Genomic DNA, 18,086 nt, shown 5'->3' on the forward strand with positions numbered 1-18,086 from the left:
AAACTTTAAGGGAGCCAGTCATCATAGCATCGTGAAGCAGTCATACCTGAGTGAGGGCATGTTAATCTATATATAAATAAAGTCGTGTTAGTTACACTATTTATAACTCAAGAACGGCTGCACCGGTTTGGTTGAAAATTGGTGGAGAAGCAGCTTAGAACTAGGAGACGGATATAGGATACTTTTTATCCCGTCCGACCGCCATAAAACGTGGTATAACAAAAACGCGTCTGACATGGAATAACAAAACACAAATGTCAGCTAAACGTCATTATAAAAAGTGGTATAACAAAAACGCATCTGACATGAAATAACAAAACGCAAATGACAGCTGAACGTTTATGCTTAAGTATCAGTATACATCATTATTTAAAAATTTAAAGAAACAATTTTTATTTTCCTCGAATCATCATTAACAATGCCGCGGCCAAGACGATCGAATATATCTTGACAAAGCCGTAATGCTTCGAGACATAAACCAACCAAAACTGTGCAACGGTACGCTTTTGGTGGTAAGTAAATTGATGAACAACGTTATTTACGCGACGATACTCAAAGGAAAATTCGAAGGTGACGATCCCGAGGGTCCCAACCGATATGCCGTTTGAGTTTAAAAGACTTCAGTCTCCGATCCGTCTTGCATTCGCCATGACCATTAACAAATCACAAGGCCAATCCTTGAAAGTTTGTGGTTTAAATCTGGAATATCCATGCTTTTCAGATGGTCAATTATATGTGGGACGTTCACGGGTCGGAAGACCATCTGCGTTGTTTGTTCTTGCGCCTGATAATAACACAAAAAGTGTCGTGTATCACAAGGTACTTAATTGAAGAGTGGAAGCTATGCACCAAAAAACATAAATAAAGAATCATTGAAATACTTAATTTTTTTATTTGTATTTCCTAATAAAAAATTGAACTTAACTTCCAAAATCTGATTATTTATTGGCTTTAAGGCGGAACAGAGTTCGCCGGGTCAGCTAGTGAATACGTAGAAAAGACATATTCTTAGCTGTAAATCAAAATGGCCGAGCACACTGATAAAACATAGAAGAGCTTCGGTGTTTTGTTTCTGTTCCTCTAGCGGCGTGCTACATTTCTATGGCGCTGTGGTTTCATTGTGAACCAGGACCGCATCACGTAACTGCGCATGTTGCGTTTGCGGTTCCCCGGCAAGCCTGGAACTCTACCTTCGGTCGACTTCCTTAGCCATCCCTGTCGGGTATGACAGGACTGGGCGCTTCACTTGTAATGACGTCACTCGAAGTCTGCTAGAGACAGTACAGAACGCATGTACTCCCCTACTGCTGCTGTTGTCTTAGAGGCAGCGTTTTACGAGCGCCTAGTGCACGTTTCCGCACACGCCACCAACAGACTGTATTGCAGCAGGCGCGGCCGGTCGTGAAAGCGGCTGTGAGCCCCCTGCGAGCGAGGCCACGTCCTCGAACGGCAACTTCTGCGGCTTGCGGTCACGTCCTCTCGTTTCCGATCAGGCTCTCGCGTTTGGAGGCCCTTTGCAATATAGGATTGCCCTCGTAACTCTTTTACTAATCAGAATAAAATGCCACTTCCTGAGTTGGACTCGGCTAATTTATTCACCACTCACTAGTTTCTGGTAATACACAGTGCAGTGGCGTTCCTCTTTACACCACCTCAGACGTCACTCCTGACCGTCAGTAAATGACGTCTGCCTGGTCTTCGTTCAGCTATGGTTGTTCCTTCGCGCTTCCACTTTACTGTTGCATCACCAACAGTGGATACGGCTGAAACGTGCCTGATAGATTTGTTACTCAGGTCACACCTGATGACTAGTCCGCGTCCGAAATCACTGACCTCCCCTGACTGATCCATTCTGTTGTTACTTGTTCTCTACTGATTCTACTTTCGCCTGCTTTTACATGGATGGTTAAGTCTCTCGTGACATCGAATGGTGTTATTTACGCATTACATAGTGGTGTTCGGACACTTCACCAGACAGAGTCGATTGAAAGGGAAAAATCGTTCTCTTCCGCGATTCATATTCATTTTTCGAGGTGACAGCAGAAATTCTGACTATCCCTCGATCAGCGAGAGTGTGTGACTGTTCATCCCTATTAATTTCATGAACTACGACCCATTTGGGAGTGCGACAGGGTTGTAGCCTATCCCCGATGTTATTCAATCTGTATATTGAGCAAGCAGTAAATTATGAAACTAAAGAAAAATTGGAATAGGAATTAAAATTCATGGAGAAGAAATGAAAACTTTGAGGTTCGCCGACGACATTGCAATTTTGTCAGAGACAGCAAAGGACCTGGAAGAGCAGCTGAAGGGAATGGACAGTGTCTTGAAAGGAGGATGTAAGATGAACATCAACAAAAGCAAAACGAGGATAATGGAATGTAGTCTAATTTAATCGGGCGATGCTGAGGCTAATAGATTAGGAAATGAGACGCTTAAAGTAGTGAATGAGTTTCGCTATTTGGGGAACAAAATAACTGATGATGGTCGAAGTAGAGAGGATATAAAATGTAGACTGGCAATGCCAAGGAAAGCGTTTCTGAAGAAGAGAAATTTGTTAACAACGAGTATAGATTTAAGTGTCAGCAAGTCGTTTCTGAAAGTATTTGTATGGAGTGTAGCCATGTATGGAAGTGAAACATGGACGATTTTTTTTTTTTTTTTTTTTTGTGGTTTTAGGGCGCACAACTTCAATGGTCATTAGCGCCCTGACTACTCTAAAAATGCACCGCGAGCCACAAGTTGACAACAACTAAAAGGGAAAACACGCTAAAAGAGACTGACAGGCATAGGATTAAAAAACAACATCAAATGTCCTTAGCGAGGTTTGTCAAATTGATAAAACATAGAACACGAGCAGCTGCTCGTGGGTCATCCGCTAAAACGGCATCGAAAGTATTAGGCAGGTTAAGATCAAGGCGCAGTTGGTTAAGATCGGGACAGGACATTAAAATGTGTCTAACCGTCAGCAAGTGCCCACATGGGCAGAACGGCGCCGGCGCAGCCGTCAGCAGATGGCGATGGCTGAACCGGCAGTGTCCAATCCTTAACCTTGCTAAAACGACCTCCACCCGCCGAGAAGGGCGTGAGGAGGACGTCCAAGCCACGGGAAGAGGTTTTAAGGCCCGAAGCTTGTTGTCGGTAAGTGCAGCCCAATCGGCATGCCACAGCGACACAACGCGCCGACAAATGACCCTGCTAAAATCGGACGAAGGGACACAACAAGAAGCTGTTCGAGGCTGGAGGACCGCAGCCTTGGCCGCGGCATCTGCAGCTTCGTTCCCAGGGATACCGACATGGCCAGGAACCCACATAAAGCTAACTGGCGGACTGACGTCCACCAGCCGCTGAAGAGAGCGTTGGATCCGGTGTACGAAAGGGTGAACCGGGTACGGATCACTGAGGCTCTGGATGGCGCTCAGGGAATCTGAGCAGATGACATAAGCAGAATGTCGGTGGCGGCAGATGTAAAGAACAGCCTGGTAGAGGGCAAAGAGCTCAGCTGTGAAGACCGAACAATGATCATGGAGCCGGTATTGGAAACTTTGTGCCCCGACTATAAAGGAACACCCGACCCCGTCATTGGTCTTTGAGCCATCTGTATAAATGAAAGTCATGTTGATGAACTTCGAACGAAGTTCCAAAAAACGGGAGTGGTAGACCGAACTGGCGGTGACCTCTTTTGGGAGCGAGCTGAGGTCAAGGTGAACGCGGACCTGAGCCTGGAGCCAAGGTGGCGTGTGGCTCTCGCCCACTCGAAAGGTTGCAGGGAGTGAAAAATTAAGGTGTTGAAGGAGGCGACGAAAGCGAACTCCAGGGGGTAGCAGGGCAGAGACATACAACCCGTATTGACGGTCGAGAGAGTCGTCAAAAAAGGAACGATAAGACGGATGGTCGGGCATTGACAGTAGCCGACAGGCATACCGACAAAGCAGTATATCGCGCCGGTAAGTGAGCGGCAATTCGCCAGCGTCAGCATGAAGACTCTCTACGGGACTGGTATAAAATGCTCCGATCGCAAGTCGTAAACCCCGATGTTGTATGGAGTTGAGGCGGCGTAAGATGGATGGCCGTGCAGAGGAGTATACGAAGCTCCCATAATCCAGCTTGGAGCGGACGATCGACCGATATAGACGAAGTAGGACGGTTCGATCCGCTCCCCACGACATACCACTGAGAACACGGAGGACATTTAAAGAACGGGTACAACGGGCGGCCAAATATGACACATGTGGAGACCAGCTAAGTTTCCTGTCAAAGGTAAGGCCTAAAAATTTGGTTGTCTCCACGATTGGGAGAGCAACGGGACCAAGTCGTAAGGACGGTGGGAGAAACTCTTTGCAGCGCCAGAAGTTAATACAGACCGTCTTCTCGGCAGAAAAACGGAAGCCATTGGCGACACTCCAGGAGTAAAGACGGTCAAGAGAACGCTGAAGACAGCGCTCCAGGACACGTGTACGCTGCGCGCTGCAATAGATGGTAAAATCGTCCACAAAAAGGGAGCCTGATACATCAGCTGGGAGGCAATCCATTATTGGATTTATCGCGATGGCGAACAGAGCGACGCTCAAAACTGAGCCCTGTGGCACCCCATTCTCCTGGCGAAAGGTGTCGGACAGGACAGAACCCACACGTACCCTGAACTGTCGATCCATTAAAAAGGAACGAATAAAAAGAGGGAGGCGACCGCGAAGGCCCCATGTATGCATGGTGCGGAGAATGCCCGCCCTCCAACAGGTGTCGTAAGCCTTCTCCAAATCGAAGAACACAGCCGCGGTCGGGCGCTTCCGCAAGAAGTTATTCATAATGAAGGTCGACAAGGTGACCAGATGGTCAACAGCAGAGCGGCGCCTACGAAATCCACATTGTACATTTGTAAGTAGGCGTCGAGACTCAAGCAGCCAAACCAATCGAGAGTTAACCATTCGCTCCATCACTTTACAGACACAGCTGGTAAGTGAGATAGGTCGATAACTGGAAGGCAAGTGCTTGTCCTTCCCCGGCTTAGGAATCGGGACAACAATAGACTCGCGCCAGCATGCGGGAACATGTCCCTCAATCCAGATGCGATTGTATGTACGAAGAAGAAAACCTTTACCCGCAGGAGAAAGGTTCTTCAGCATCTGAATATGAATAGAATCAGGCCCTGGAGCGGAGGACCGTGATCGGCCAAGTGCGGTTTCGAGTTCCCGCATGGTGAATGGGGCATTATAACTTTCACAATTCGAGGAGCAAAAGTCAGGTGGCCTAGCCTCCTCTGCCTGTTTGCGGGGGAGGAAGGCAGGGTGGTAATGAGCGGAGCTCGAAACCTCGGCGAAAAAGCGGCCGAAGGCATTGGAGACAGCCTCAGGGGCCACAAGGACTTCATTCGCGACCTTCAAGCCAGAAACTGGGGAGTGGACCTTAGTGCCAGATAGCCGGCGCAGGCTACCCCAGACAACAGAAGAAGGAGTAAAACTGTTGAAGGTGCTTGTGAAAGCAGCCCAGCTGGCTTTCTTGCTTTCGTTAATAATACGACGACACTGAGCACGTAATCGTTTATAATTAATACAATTCGCCACTGTAGGGTGGCGTTTAAAGGTGCGTAAAGCACGTCGACGAGCACGTAAAGCGTCTCTACATGCTGCGGTCCACCAGGGGACCGGTACGCGACGTGGAGAAGAAGTAGGGTGAGGGATGGAATATTCAGCAGCAGCGAGAATGACTTCCGTGAGGTGTGCGACCTGACGATCGCAGCTTGTGAAGGTTTGATCCTGAAAGGTCGCCCTGGAAGAAAAGAGCCCCCAGTCTGCCTTGGAGATGGTCCAACTAGAGGAGCACGGAGAGGGAGTATGCTGCAGGAGATGGATAACACACGGGAAGTGGTCGCTCGAATATGTATCAGCAAGTGCATACCACTCAAACCGGCGTGCAAGTTGGGGAGTACATATAGAGAGGTCTAAATGGGAATAGGTATGAGATGTGTCCGAAAGAAAAGTAGGGGCGCCAGTATTAAGGCAGACAAGATTGAGCTGGTTGAAAAGGTCTGCTAACAAAGAGCCCCTCGGGCAGGAGGCTGGAGAACCCCAAAGGGGATGGTGGGCATTGAAGTCTCCAGTTAACAAAAACGGTGCAGGTAGCTGAGCAATAAGTTGCATCATGTCTGCCCTGGTAACGGCAGACGACGAGGGAGTGTAAACGGTACAAAAGGAAAACGTAAAAGTGGGGAGATTAATGCGGATGGCGACTGCCTGCAGGCCGGTGTGCAACGTGATGGGATCGTAGTAAATATCATCCCGGGCCAGCAACATAACCCCTCCATGAGCTGGGATTCCTACCATAGGGGGTAGGTCAAAACGCACAGAGGTGTAGTGTGCCAAGGCAATGTGATCGCATGGGCGTAGCTTCGTTTCCTGGAGGGCTACGACGAGCGGACGATGCAAGCGGAGCAGCAACTTCAAGTCCTCACGGTTGGAGCGAATGCTGCGAATATTCCAGTGAATAAGTGCCATCGTAAGAAAAGGAAGATGAGAGAAGGGGTCACCTCGAAGGCCGCTTAGGGCCTGGCTTCGAGCGAGCACTGCCGCCGCTATCAGTAGGCGGACAGTCATCGTCCATGGGGTCTATAGGGTCATCGGCCATCTCGGGAGGATGGCCGGGAGGGGGAGCTTCCTCCGCCGGTGAACGGCCAGATGTACGGCTACCGGCGGTGCGGCCAGGCGAAACGGATGACGGCCTGGGGCGGCAACCGCTGGGTGGCGCAGGAGAAGAGATGCGCCGTGGCGGAGAAGGAGAACTGTGCTTCCTATGCGCCTTTTTGGAAGGACGTTTGGTGGAAGTATCGGTCGAAGGCTGGGAGGTCGAGGGACGGAGGAAGTCTGCACGGGATGGTTCCTTCTTGAAGGACCGTGCATCTGACTTCGGTGTCTTCGACTTAGCAGAAGCTGAGGAAGTGGCTGGTGTCTGTGGTGTGATGGGAGGAAGAGGAGACGTCGACCGCGCGATCTTAGCACTGGCCGAACGGACGACCGTGGTGCTGAAGGTCAGATCGCATGTCTGGGTTGCGACCTCCCGGGTAGTCCGAGGAGAGGCGAGGACAGTACTATATTTCCCCGCTGGGAGCAGCGTGGGCTTCCTATTAGCCAATAGCTTGCGAGCAGCCGAGGTGGACACTTTCTCTTTGACACGAATTTCTTGGATGCAACGTTCGTCCTTATAGACAGGACAGTCGCGAGAGGATGCGGCATGGTCACCCTGACAGTTCACACAATGAGGAGACGGAGGTGGACAGTCACCCTCATGGGCATCCCTGCCACAAGTGACACATTTAGCCGCATTGGAACAAGACTGTCGAGTGTGATTGAAACGCTGACACTGGTAGCAGCGCGTAGGTGTCGGGACATAGGGGCGAACAGAAATAACCTCGTAGCCCGCCTTGATGCGCGATGGCAGCTTAACACTATCGAAGGTCAAGAAGAGTGTCCGGGTCGGTACAAGGTCGTTGTTGACCTTTTTCATGACCCGATGGACAGCCGTCACGCCCTGCTCAGCGAGGAAAGATTGAAGCTCCTCGTCAGTCAATCCGTCGAGTGAGCTAGTATACACTACACCACGAGACGAATTCAAAGTTCGGTGGGCCTCCACCCGGACAGGGAACGTGTACAGGAGGGTGGCCCGAAGCAGTTTTTGTGCCTGAAAGGCATTCTCAGTTTCTAGTAATAAGGTGCCGTTACGCAACCTGGTACAAGATTTGACAGATCCGGCTATGGCATCAACGCCCTTCTGAATAACAAAAGGGTTGACAGAGGAAAAATCCTTTCCGTCCTCAGTGCGAGAAACTACGAGGAACTGTGGGGCAGGCGGTAGTACTTTTGTCACTGTTGGCTGGTCACGTTTCCGTTTTTGGGTCGAAGTCGAAAGCGATGGAGTAGAATCCATTGCGGAGGAATCCCCCATGATTGCCAGCGTCTCCGATGGCGCGCTCCTTCCTTGTGGGGACCCTCTCAGAGGGCACTCCCGCCTTAGGTGAATGTTTACACCTCAGGTCACACCTCCCGAGAAACAGACGGAGGGACCAATCGGCATGGTCAGAAGGTATCAGCTCAGGCAATCACCCCTCCCCGGGCCTGGCCTTTACCAGGGGGTACGCGCGTGCCTTACATGTCTACCCAGGGCGGGGACTTACGCGTTACCCCGTCACCGGCTACGCGTGCGAACGCGTGGGTCGGCCTTCAGACACGCACAGGGAGGAAGGAAGAAGAGGAAAAAGAAGAGAGGGAGAAAGAGGACAGACTGTCTCAAACGCCGAGGCGGAGACCAGAGAAGGCAAGGAGAAGAAGGCAATGAGAAGGCAAGGAGAAAAAGGCAATGAGAAGGCAAGGAGAAAAAGGCAATGAGAAGGCAAGGAGAAAAAGGCAATGAGAAGGCAAGGAGAAAAAGGCAATGAGAAGGCAAGGAGAAAAAGGCAATGAGAAGGCAAGGAGAAAAAGGCAATGAGAAGGCAAGGAGAAAAAGGCAATGAGAAGGCAAGGAGAAAAGGACAATGAGAAGGCAAGGAGAAAAGGACAATGAGAAGGCAAGGAGAAAAGGACAATGAGAAGGCAAGGAGAAAAGGACAATGAGAAGGCAAGGAGAAAAAGGCAATGAGAAGGCAAGGAGAAAAAGGCAATGAGAAGGCAAGGAGAAAAAGGCAATGAGAAGGCAAGGAGAAAAAGGCAATGAGAAGGCAAGGAGAAAAAGGCAATGAGAAGGCAAGGAGAAGTCAAGGGAAAGAGTAAGGAAGACAGTGAGGTGGAGAAGAGCAAAGAAAGGGACCAACAAAAGGAAGGAAGAAACGAGAAGTTTAAAACCAAAAAGACCACGATTATAGGTCGTGAAACCGTCCGTCTCCGGACGCAGGCGCTAACTACCCCCGTGAGGGGGATGGACTCCTTTTAGTCGCCTCTTACGACAGGCAGGAATACCTCGGGCCTATTCTAATCCCCGGACCCGCAGGGGGGAAACATGGACGATAAATAGTTTGGACAAGAAGAGAATAAAAGCTTTCGAAATGTGGTGCTACAGAAGAATGCTGAAGATTAGATGGGTAGACCACGTAACTAATGAAGAGGTTCAAATGGCTCTGAGCACTATGGGACTCAACATCTTAGGTCGTAAGTCCCCTAGAACTTAGAACTACTTAAACCTAACTAACCTAAGGGCATCACACACACCCATGCCCGAGGCAGGATTCGAACCTGCGACTAATGAAGAGGTATTGAATAGAACTAAGGAGAAGAGAAATAGGGAGAAGAGAAATTTGTGGGACACCTTGACTAGAAGAAGGGATCGGTTGGTAGGACATGTTCTGAGGCATCAAGAGATCACGAATTTAGTATTGGAGGGCAGCGTGGAGGGTAAAAATCGCAGAGGGAGACCAAGAGATGAATACACTAAACAGATTCAGAAGGATATAGGTTGCACTAGCTACTGGGAGATGATGAAGCTTGCACAGGATAGAGTAGCATGGAGAGCTGCACCAAACCAGTCTCTGTACTGAAGACAACAACAACAACAACAACAACAACGACGACGACGACGACGACGACGACGAAAATTCCGGCAGATTCTTCGTGACGAAGTCTGTTTCTTTGTTAAGGGGTATTTATAGTGTGGGTTGTGGCTTATAAAATCTTTCTCGTGGAAGTAACAGTTCCACTCGAACTGTTTTTAATGTCTCGCCGTAGATGCTGATTGTCTTATAAGAGTTGGAACTCGCTCTTCGCTCGAGTCGCCCGAATGAATTTTTAAGTGTCACGTCATCGTTCACTCGAAATAGGAGTAATCGATCGATCTTTTCCAGAAATGCTGCCGCCTGCTTCGAAAGTTTCAGCTTGGTGAAGTAGTCAACTTCCGGACGGTCGACTGGCTTGTGTGTTTCGGCGTCCGTAGCCACGCGAGTGCGTTCTGATCAGGACAAAGCACAGGAAGGGGGCGCGCTACGACCATCGTTGAGCACCACACACTAGTTCAGTTTCATTAGAAATGGAATTCTTACAGCGAGCAAGTTGGCTTCGTGTATGATCGTTGGAATTTAAACATTTTTAGACGCAACAGAAAGTGAACTCTATCCTCCGAAGACGTCTTGGCTTGTTGGCTGCGCTAAATCGGTTGGTTTACCACCAACACCACCACAAAAAAAGTTAGTTACTATAGATCGCCGATGATGCTACTCCATATACGAAAGTTGTAACACCAGAAATTTTAGTGAAATGCAGAAAGAGCTGCTGGGACCGACAGTTGATCGTAAACTTAAATAAACGTAGCGTATTACGCATAAATATGCGGGAAGAGCCAATACTGTGCCATTATACTATTGGCGATCACTGCAAACTGTAAACTATCTTGGGGAGGGGGGGAGGGCGTCGTCGTCTTGAGCGACATAAAAAATTGTAAGAAAAGGAGATGACAAAGATTCGCTCGAAGAACCCTGCAGAGTTGTAATTTATCCACAAAGGAGGTTGACTGGGAAATTATCATTCAACAAGTCCTTTACTATTGCTTATCGGTCTGAGTCTTTCACCAGGAATTATTGTTGGAGGAGATGCAGTGAGACGTGTGTGTCGATGCATGGGCGTTTAATAATCGCAACCATGTCAAACAAAAGCTGGTCAGATTCCAGTGTACAGCGAACTAAATTTCGTTGTTTTATTAAATAGCATGCAGGGCGATATACATATTGTTGAACTGTATCTGCTGAAGCCTATGGAATAATTTCGTTATCTTTTGTAAGAAACAAAGCAAGTTTCTTGGAGTCTTACTGATTTTACACTATTTTCTAGTGTCTAGATGTATGTAAGATTGCGATGTTTGTAGCTTTAAGTTCATAATGGATAACAATCTTGCTATTACGTCAAAATCACCTACTTATTGAATATTTACTTTAAATATCACTACTTCTCTGTACAAGTTTATTACATGTTTCAGCAGTTTATTCCGCTGGCATGCGGAAGTTTGGTGATGTGATGATTATGCGCCATCGCCGTGCTATCTAGGCACGTTTTCATCCTCTCTTGTAGAACCTGAACTCTGAATTATTTGCTGTACGAAATCCGATTATTCTTCCTGTGGACTGTGACATATTTCATCCCATTGTGTACATTTTGTCACGGTCAATCAAAATGGTTCAAATGGCTCTGAGCACTATGGGACTTAACATCTGGGGTCATCAGTCCCCTAGAACTTTGAAGTCCTTAGGTTAGTTAGGTTTAAGTAGTTCTCACACATCCATGCCCGAGGCACGATTCGAACCTGCGACCATAGCGGTCGCGCGGTTCCAGACTGAAGCGCCTAGAACCGCTCGGCAACACCGGCCGGCCACGGTCAATCATCAATCAATTTTTTCGCTCTCCGACAGCGATCTCCTTGCCTGATTTCATTATAACGGGAGAGATAAAGTGGTAACGCCCACAATTTGCTTCAGCGCGGTGCTTTGTTATATCCTATCTTAACTCAAAGTAAATGTAATTATCAATCCCGCTGCAGTGTTTGTGATTAATTTCACATCACAGTAATTAGTATTCTGAGTCACAATGCAGTGTGGCATTCTATGTTCATTTAGATATAGTTTACGACGAAAAAACAAGTGGCTGACACAAAGAGAGGCGTTGCTTATCATGGAGGTGTTTCCTATTACCAGATTCCAAGATGAGCAGAACAACATTTATTTTGCCATGATTATCATTTCGTGTCATGTAGCTAGAACAAAAGAGAGAAATTATAGTTTATAAAGGCGCTTACTCACACTCGTTGATCCTGTGCTCCATTGGCAAATTAAAGACGAAAGTCGGAAAAGTTACATTGGTCCGTCACACCCCGTAAGGTGTCTTCCGGAATATAAATATAGGCGAATTCTCCCTACTGTGGTGCTTCAGTTCCGGAGGGTTTGTGAGACACCAACCTTTAGTAACTGCCGAAATATGTCAGATTAAGAAAATAAAATAATGTAAGTAAGTAACGATCAATAACTCTGGTTCCCAGGAATATCCAGCAAATGCCACGTTATCCCTTATCTATGAACCAGCAAGCGTAGCAATTATTCTATATTTTCAGGGAAACGAAGGCATTGGTCTCGATTGGGCACTGAAACACACTCAACGGTGACAATTTAAAATTTATGCCGGACCTTGACTCGAACCCGAATTTCCTCCTCTACGCGAGTTACCTATATAGAACTCTGAGCAATTTTAGTGCAGACGCACTCTGCGTCCGAACTCTTGCGGGACTCAGCCAAAAACTGCACAATTGGAGAGGAGCAGAGAGAAGAGGTTTGAAGCCACCTTCTTGGCGCGGCGGAAGAGTTCCACAATGCGGACATACAGAAGACGTTGCACCGCATACAAAAATGCATTGATGTCAACAGTGGTTATGTGGCAAAGTAGGTAAAAGTCTACGCTTTCCACACATGTGTTGTTGAATGCCAATAAACAAGTTTTTCATCGTAAAAAATAATTAGGAACTTTATTTTACGGACAACCTTCGTATCAATCGCTGAGTGTAGCACCTAACGTCACTGGCACATTTACCTTACGTCGATTCGTTTTCAGGTAACCGTAAGAATCCATTGCCCAAGTGAACAGCAAGTATGACTTACGCAACTACTCTTGAATTTCGTTGGACATTCTGTGCTCCTTGTGTAAAACGGTGCAAAAATGAATAACCTGGCTAAGGATGAATAAACGCCCCTTGGTTGTAAGAATTCAGTTATGAACGCAACAGGTTGGTAGATATTAAGACGTAACTCCATAAGCAGTTAGGGGTCGGAATCTTATTGCGAGAAACTTCACTTTCTCTTCATTCTTCGTGAAAGGAGATTACGTTGTTTTCTCTTGTTTTCTGAGGATCCTTTATCACAGTACTGATGCCTATAAATATACGTTTGACCCCCGTGAATGTATCTGGCCCAACTGTTTAAAAATCGTGTAGAGTGCTACTCACAGTATATTTACTCTCATTTCTATTCACCTCTCTGAAACGAATACTTTCAACCATCGAAGGGACATCAGTTTTTATTTGCAATTTTAATTTCCAAATTCTACGTTCCACGGGCGTTTTTGTTGCTCGGCACATTTAAGTTACACTTTACTCTAACGATAATGAAACGAGATGTTCTGCGTAGTAGCTGCACCACCACTATGAATGTCACTAAATGTTAAATTATATCACATTACACAGAAAAACCGCACTAGTCTTCATCAACGACAAATTATTGTGAAATAACGGCAGCACATCGGTTCCGGAACAGCAACTGTGTGAGCTGGTGTCTTCTATTCATGCATTGGAGTCCTTTGCTGTTTACGAAAATGCATGAAGTCGAGATCTGACAGAGCGCACGAACTATACGGTATACTGAATGTCTCGATGTGTAGTACGTTATGAGTAAAGCCGATAAGGACAACAGTATAGATATATTAATACCCTGAATTTTGTAGCAGCATCCATTACTCCTAAATTAGAACTATTTCGTTCTTAAATGACAATGTGTAATAGAGTAATCTGCTGCTGTTGGCCAAATATATTCTGCGGGTGTCTTAGTCCATTGAAAGGAGCAGATAACTTCTCGTAAAGCTAAATCGAGCACTATGAAACCGGAATGAAGCTAGCTCTCGCTAGCTCGCACACACATACACGCGCACACACACACACACACACACACACACACACACACACACACACACACACACGAGCCATTTCACAACAGGTTCAAAGCTTAAACATTTCTCAGCTACTGCTTTGTAACAGTACATACTTATGCTCTTTGATGCAGTGCGTTCACTAGAAAAAGATGGTTTCTTCTGTTTTTATGACCACCTGCCCTTCACGCTCTTCCGCTTGTACTGTACATCTAAACACTGTCTATCTGCAGCTCCTCTACAAGGTATGTTGAGACGTTACATTCCTATTTCTCCTTTTTCCTCCTCCCCCTCCTCAGATTATTGATATTGTTTTCAGAACTAAATAGAACTTGACAACTTAATAGCCAATGCAGAGAGATAGAGAGAGAGAGAGAGAGAGAGAGAGTGTGTAATGGTGGAAGAAACGTCAAGGGGAATCGCCCGCCATCTGGGTATGTATTGCGGGCTAGTATCGCGGTAACCTGCAGGGGCGCACCTTCATGGAGCTACTCGGTGATTGCTAGTGAACACGTTCCAATACCAGATTTGATACGATATTTGGTATCGGTAACAGTACCTAAAATAATATCGATACCTCGTTAGTACTAAAACAAAACCATGGATAACGACAGTGCTATAAGGAATAGATTGTTTAAGTGCTTTTTAACCGGCTCTCTCAGACAAAAGGGCTTGTTACGAGCAGAGAGCGAAATGCAGCCGCTTTTGTATAAAATCGAAAACAAACAGCCAAGGGCAAACAAAACAAAAATACAAGCGTTGACGTGAATCTCATTCTACATGCTCGTAGATTATTACAAACAAAATTATTTTCATGGTGAAAAGTCGTGTCCACTCCAACGGTTCTGTTTTCTAATAAGTTGCCTAAAAACAGTAACTGTTCAAGTGTATCTGTGTCGTGTCACTGTGGCTCCAGCTTTCGACAAAAGATATTTAGAAGGCACTCAAGTTTACGTGTTGAGTAAACGGATTCTTGTGTGTTTGTATAATGCAGTGGAAATGGTTTTCGTATTCTAGCATTCTTAAAGAGAATAATATTTAAGAGGCTCACTGGACTGCCGAAGTACGAAGACACCTCTGCATAACCACCATGTGTCCGTCCTTTTCTCCTCTTGGGGAAGCCGCGTAAGTTATTAATGCCTTCCGTTACCTACATGTAGGTCACATAGAATCTTAAATAACTACTCTTCCACGATGATGAATACATACCGGATATTAATGGTACCTCATTATTATAGACTGCGAAATACGTGAAGTTTTTACTACGGTTTTTAAATTTCCTGTACGAGACGCAGTCAGATGAAAACGAAACAGATGCAAAAAGTAAATAAACTTCACTGTTTCGAAAGTAATAGTATATATATATATATATATATATATATATATATATATATATATATATATATATATATATATATATATATATATATATATATGTATGAAAGGATGTAGAGGCTTATCTCACTAGGGGTAAGATAGATACTGCCTACGGAAAGTTAGAGAGACCTTTGCAGAAAAGTGAACCACTTGCAGGAATATCAAGGGCTCAGATGGAAACCCAGTTCTAAGCAAAGACAGGAAAGCAGAAAGGTGGAAGGAGTACGTAAAGGGTCTATGTAGGGGGCGATATTCTTGAGGACAATATTACAGAAATGGAAGAAAATGTAGATGAAATGGGAGGTATGATACTGCGTGAAGAGTTTGACAGAGCACTGAAAGACCGAAGTCGAAACAAGGCCCCGGGAGTAGACACCATTCCATTAGAACTTACTGACGGCCTTGGGAGAGCCAGTCCTGACGAAACTCTACCACCTGGTGAGCAAGATGTATGATACAGGCGAAATACCCCCAGACTCCAAGAAGACTATAATAATTCCAATCCCAAAGAAAGCAGGTGTTGGCAGATGCGAAAATTACCGAACTATCAGTTTAATAAGCCACTGCTGCAAAATACTAACCCGAATTCTTTACAGACGAATGGAAAAACTGGTAGAAGCCGACCTCGGGGAAGATCAGTTTGGATTCCGTAGAAATGTTGGAACACATGAGGCAATACTGAGTCTACGACGTATCTTAGAAAATAGATTGAAGAAGGGTAAATCTACGCTTCTAGCATTTGTAGACTTAGAGAAAGCTTTTGACAATGCTGACTAGAATACTCTCTTTCAAATTCTAAAGGCGGCAGGGGTAAAATACAGGGAGCGAAAGGCTATTTGCAATTTGTACAGAAACCAGACGGCAGTTTTAAGAGTTGAGGGGCATGAAAGGGAAGCAGTGGTTGAGAAGGGAGTGAGACAGGGTTGTAGCCTCTCCCCGATGTTATTCAATCTGTATATTGAGCAAGCAGTAAAGGAAACAAAAGAAAGATTTGGAGTAGGAATTAGAATCCACGGAGAAGAAATAAAAACTTTGAGGTTTGCCGATGACATTGTAATTCTGTCAGAGACAGCAAAGGACTTGGAAGAGCAGCTGAACGGAATGGATAGTGTCTTGAAAGGAGGATATAAGATGAACATCAATAAAAGCAAAACGATAATAATGGAATGTACTATAATTAAATCGGGTGATGCTGAGGGAATTAGATTAGGAAATGAGACGCTTAAAGTAGTGAGTGAGTATTGCTATTTGGGTAGCAAAATAACTGATGGTCGAAGTAGAGAGGATATAAAATGTAGACTGGTAATGGCATGGAAAGCATTTCTGAAGAAGAGAAATTTGTTAACTTCGAGTGTAGATTTAAGTGTCAGGAAGTCGTTTCTGAAAGTATTTGTATGGTGTGTAGCCATGTATGGATGTGGAACATGGACGATAAATAGTTTAGACAAGAAGAGAATAGAAGCATTCGAAGTGTTGTGCTACAGAAGAATGCTGAAGATCAGATGGGTAAATCAGATAACTAATGAGGAGGTATTGAATATAATTGGGGAGGAGTTTGTGGCACAACTTGACTAAAAGAAGGGACCGGTTGGCAGGTCATGTTATGAAGCATCAAGGGATCACCAATTTAATATTGGAGGGCAGCGTGGAGGGTAAAAATCGCAGAGGGAGACCAAGAGATGAATACACTAAACATATTCAGAAGGATATAGGTTGCAGTAGGTACTGGGAGATGATGAACCTTGCACAGGATAGAGTAGCATGGAGAGCTGCATCAAACCAGTCTCTGGACTGAAGACAACAACATCATCTGTGAGACCAGACTGTCAGTGCCTTCATGGAAAATGGTATTCGGTTTCCTGTGCAACCATGACTGTACCCAGGCGTGCATCTCCTCATCCTAAGCAAATTGACGGCCACGAATGTCTTTCTGTAGGGCACCGAGCATGTAGAAACCGCATGGGAAGGGATCGGGGCTGTGTGGAGGACACGTAAGCGCTTCTCAAGCAAAGTACTGCAGCGTAGTCGAAACAACCGTAGCAACAGGTGGGCCTGCTTTATTCTGCAACAGAATGATGCAGCCCGTCATCACTCCTGGACGTCTGGACTCGACGGCGCGCTGAAGTTACAGCCGTGTTCACATAATGCTGCGCGTTACTTGTGGCGCCGCGTCGGACTCTTGCAGTAAAATAAAAAGTCATCTGACTTCGTAGGGAAGCTTACACATCCTCCACATAGTTCTCATCTCTTATCCATGCGATTTCCATAGGATTGGATTGGATTTTTAGGGGGAGGAGACCAGACAGCGAGGTCATCGGTCTCATCGGATTAGGGAAGGACGGGGAAGAAAGTCGGCCGTGCCCTTTCAAAGGAAGCATCCTGGCATTTGCCTGGATCGATTCAGGGAAATCACGGAAAACCTAAATCAGGATGGCCGGACGCGGGATTGAACCGTCGTCCTCCCGAATGAGAGTCCAGTGTGATAGCCACTGCGCCACCTCGCTCGTTCGCGATTTCCATATTTTCGAGTCGTGAGGAAAGACATTCGTGGTCCAAGATTTACTTTAGACAATGGAATATCTGAATCCGTACCTTGCGAATCCCTTTGAACTGTATCAAAAGGTATTCGTTGTTACATTGTGTATTTTTTCCTTGTCATTACATTCGAAGGTATGGAGTGTGGGAAGAGCTATCCTTCACATATCTGTGCTTGCATCTTAGTTTATTGTCTTTTCTATATGATCCTCGACTCGTTTCCAGAAAGTAGGGTGGGAGTGCCAAACTTCAGTCTTGTTACTCGAATTTTCGTGTCTTGTTTCTGATGTACTGTTTATTGTTTCATATGAAGGGCTTATTTCAATAGTGGTAGAAGTCCACTTTTGTTTATTCTGAGACAGTGCTAAAGTTAAATGAGCGCTGAAAAACCTGCAGTTGAGATACCAGAAATATTCAACTATATATACTCAAGTATTTCTTGGTATCTCAACTGCAGGTTTTTCAGCGCTGATTTAACTTTAGGACTCTGTATCCCAGAATGAGTAAAAATGGACTTTTACCACT

This window comes from Schistocerca cancellata, chromosome 8, assembly GCF_023864275.1.
Source record: "Schistocerca cancellata isolate TAMUIC-IGC-003103 chromosome 8, iqSchCanc2.1, whole genome shotgun sequence".
NCBI classification, from domain to species: Eukaryota; Metazoa; Arthropoda; class Insecta; order Orthoptera; family Acrididae; genus Schistocerca; species Schistocerca cancellata.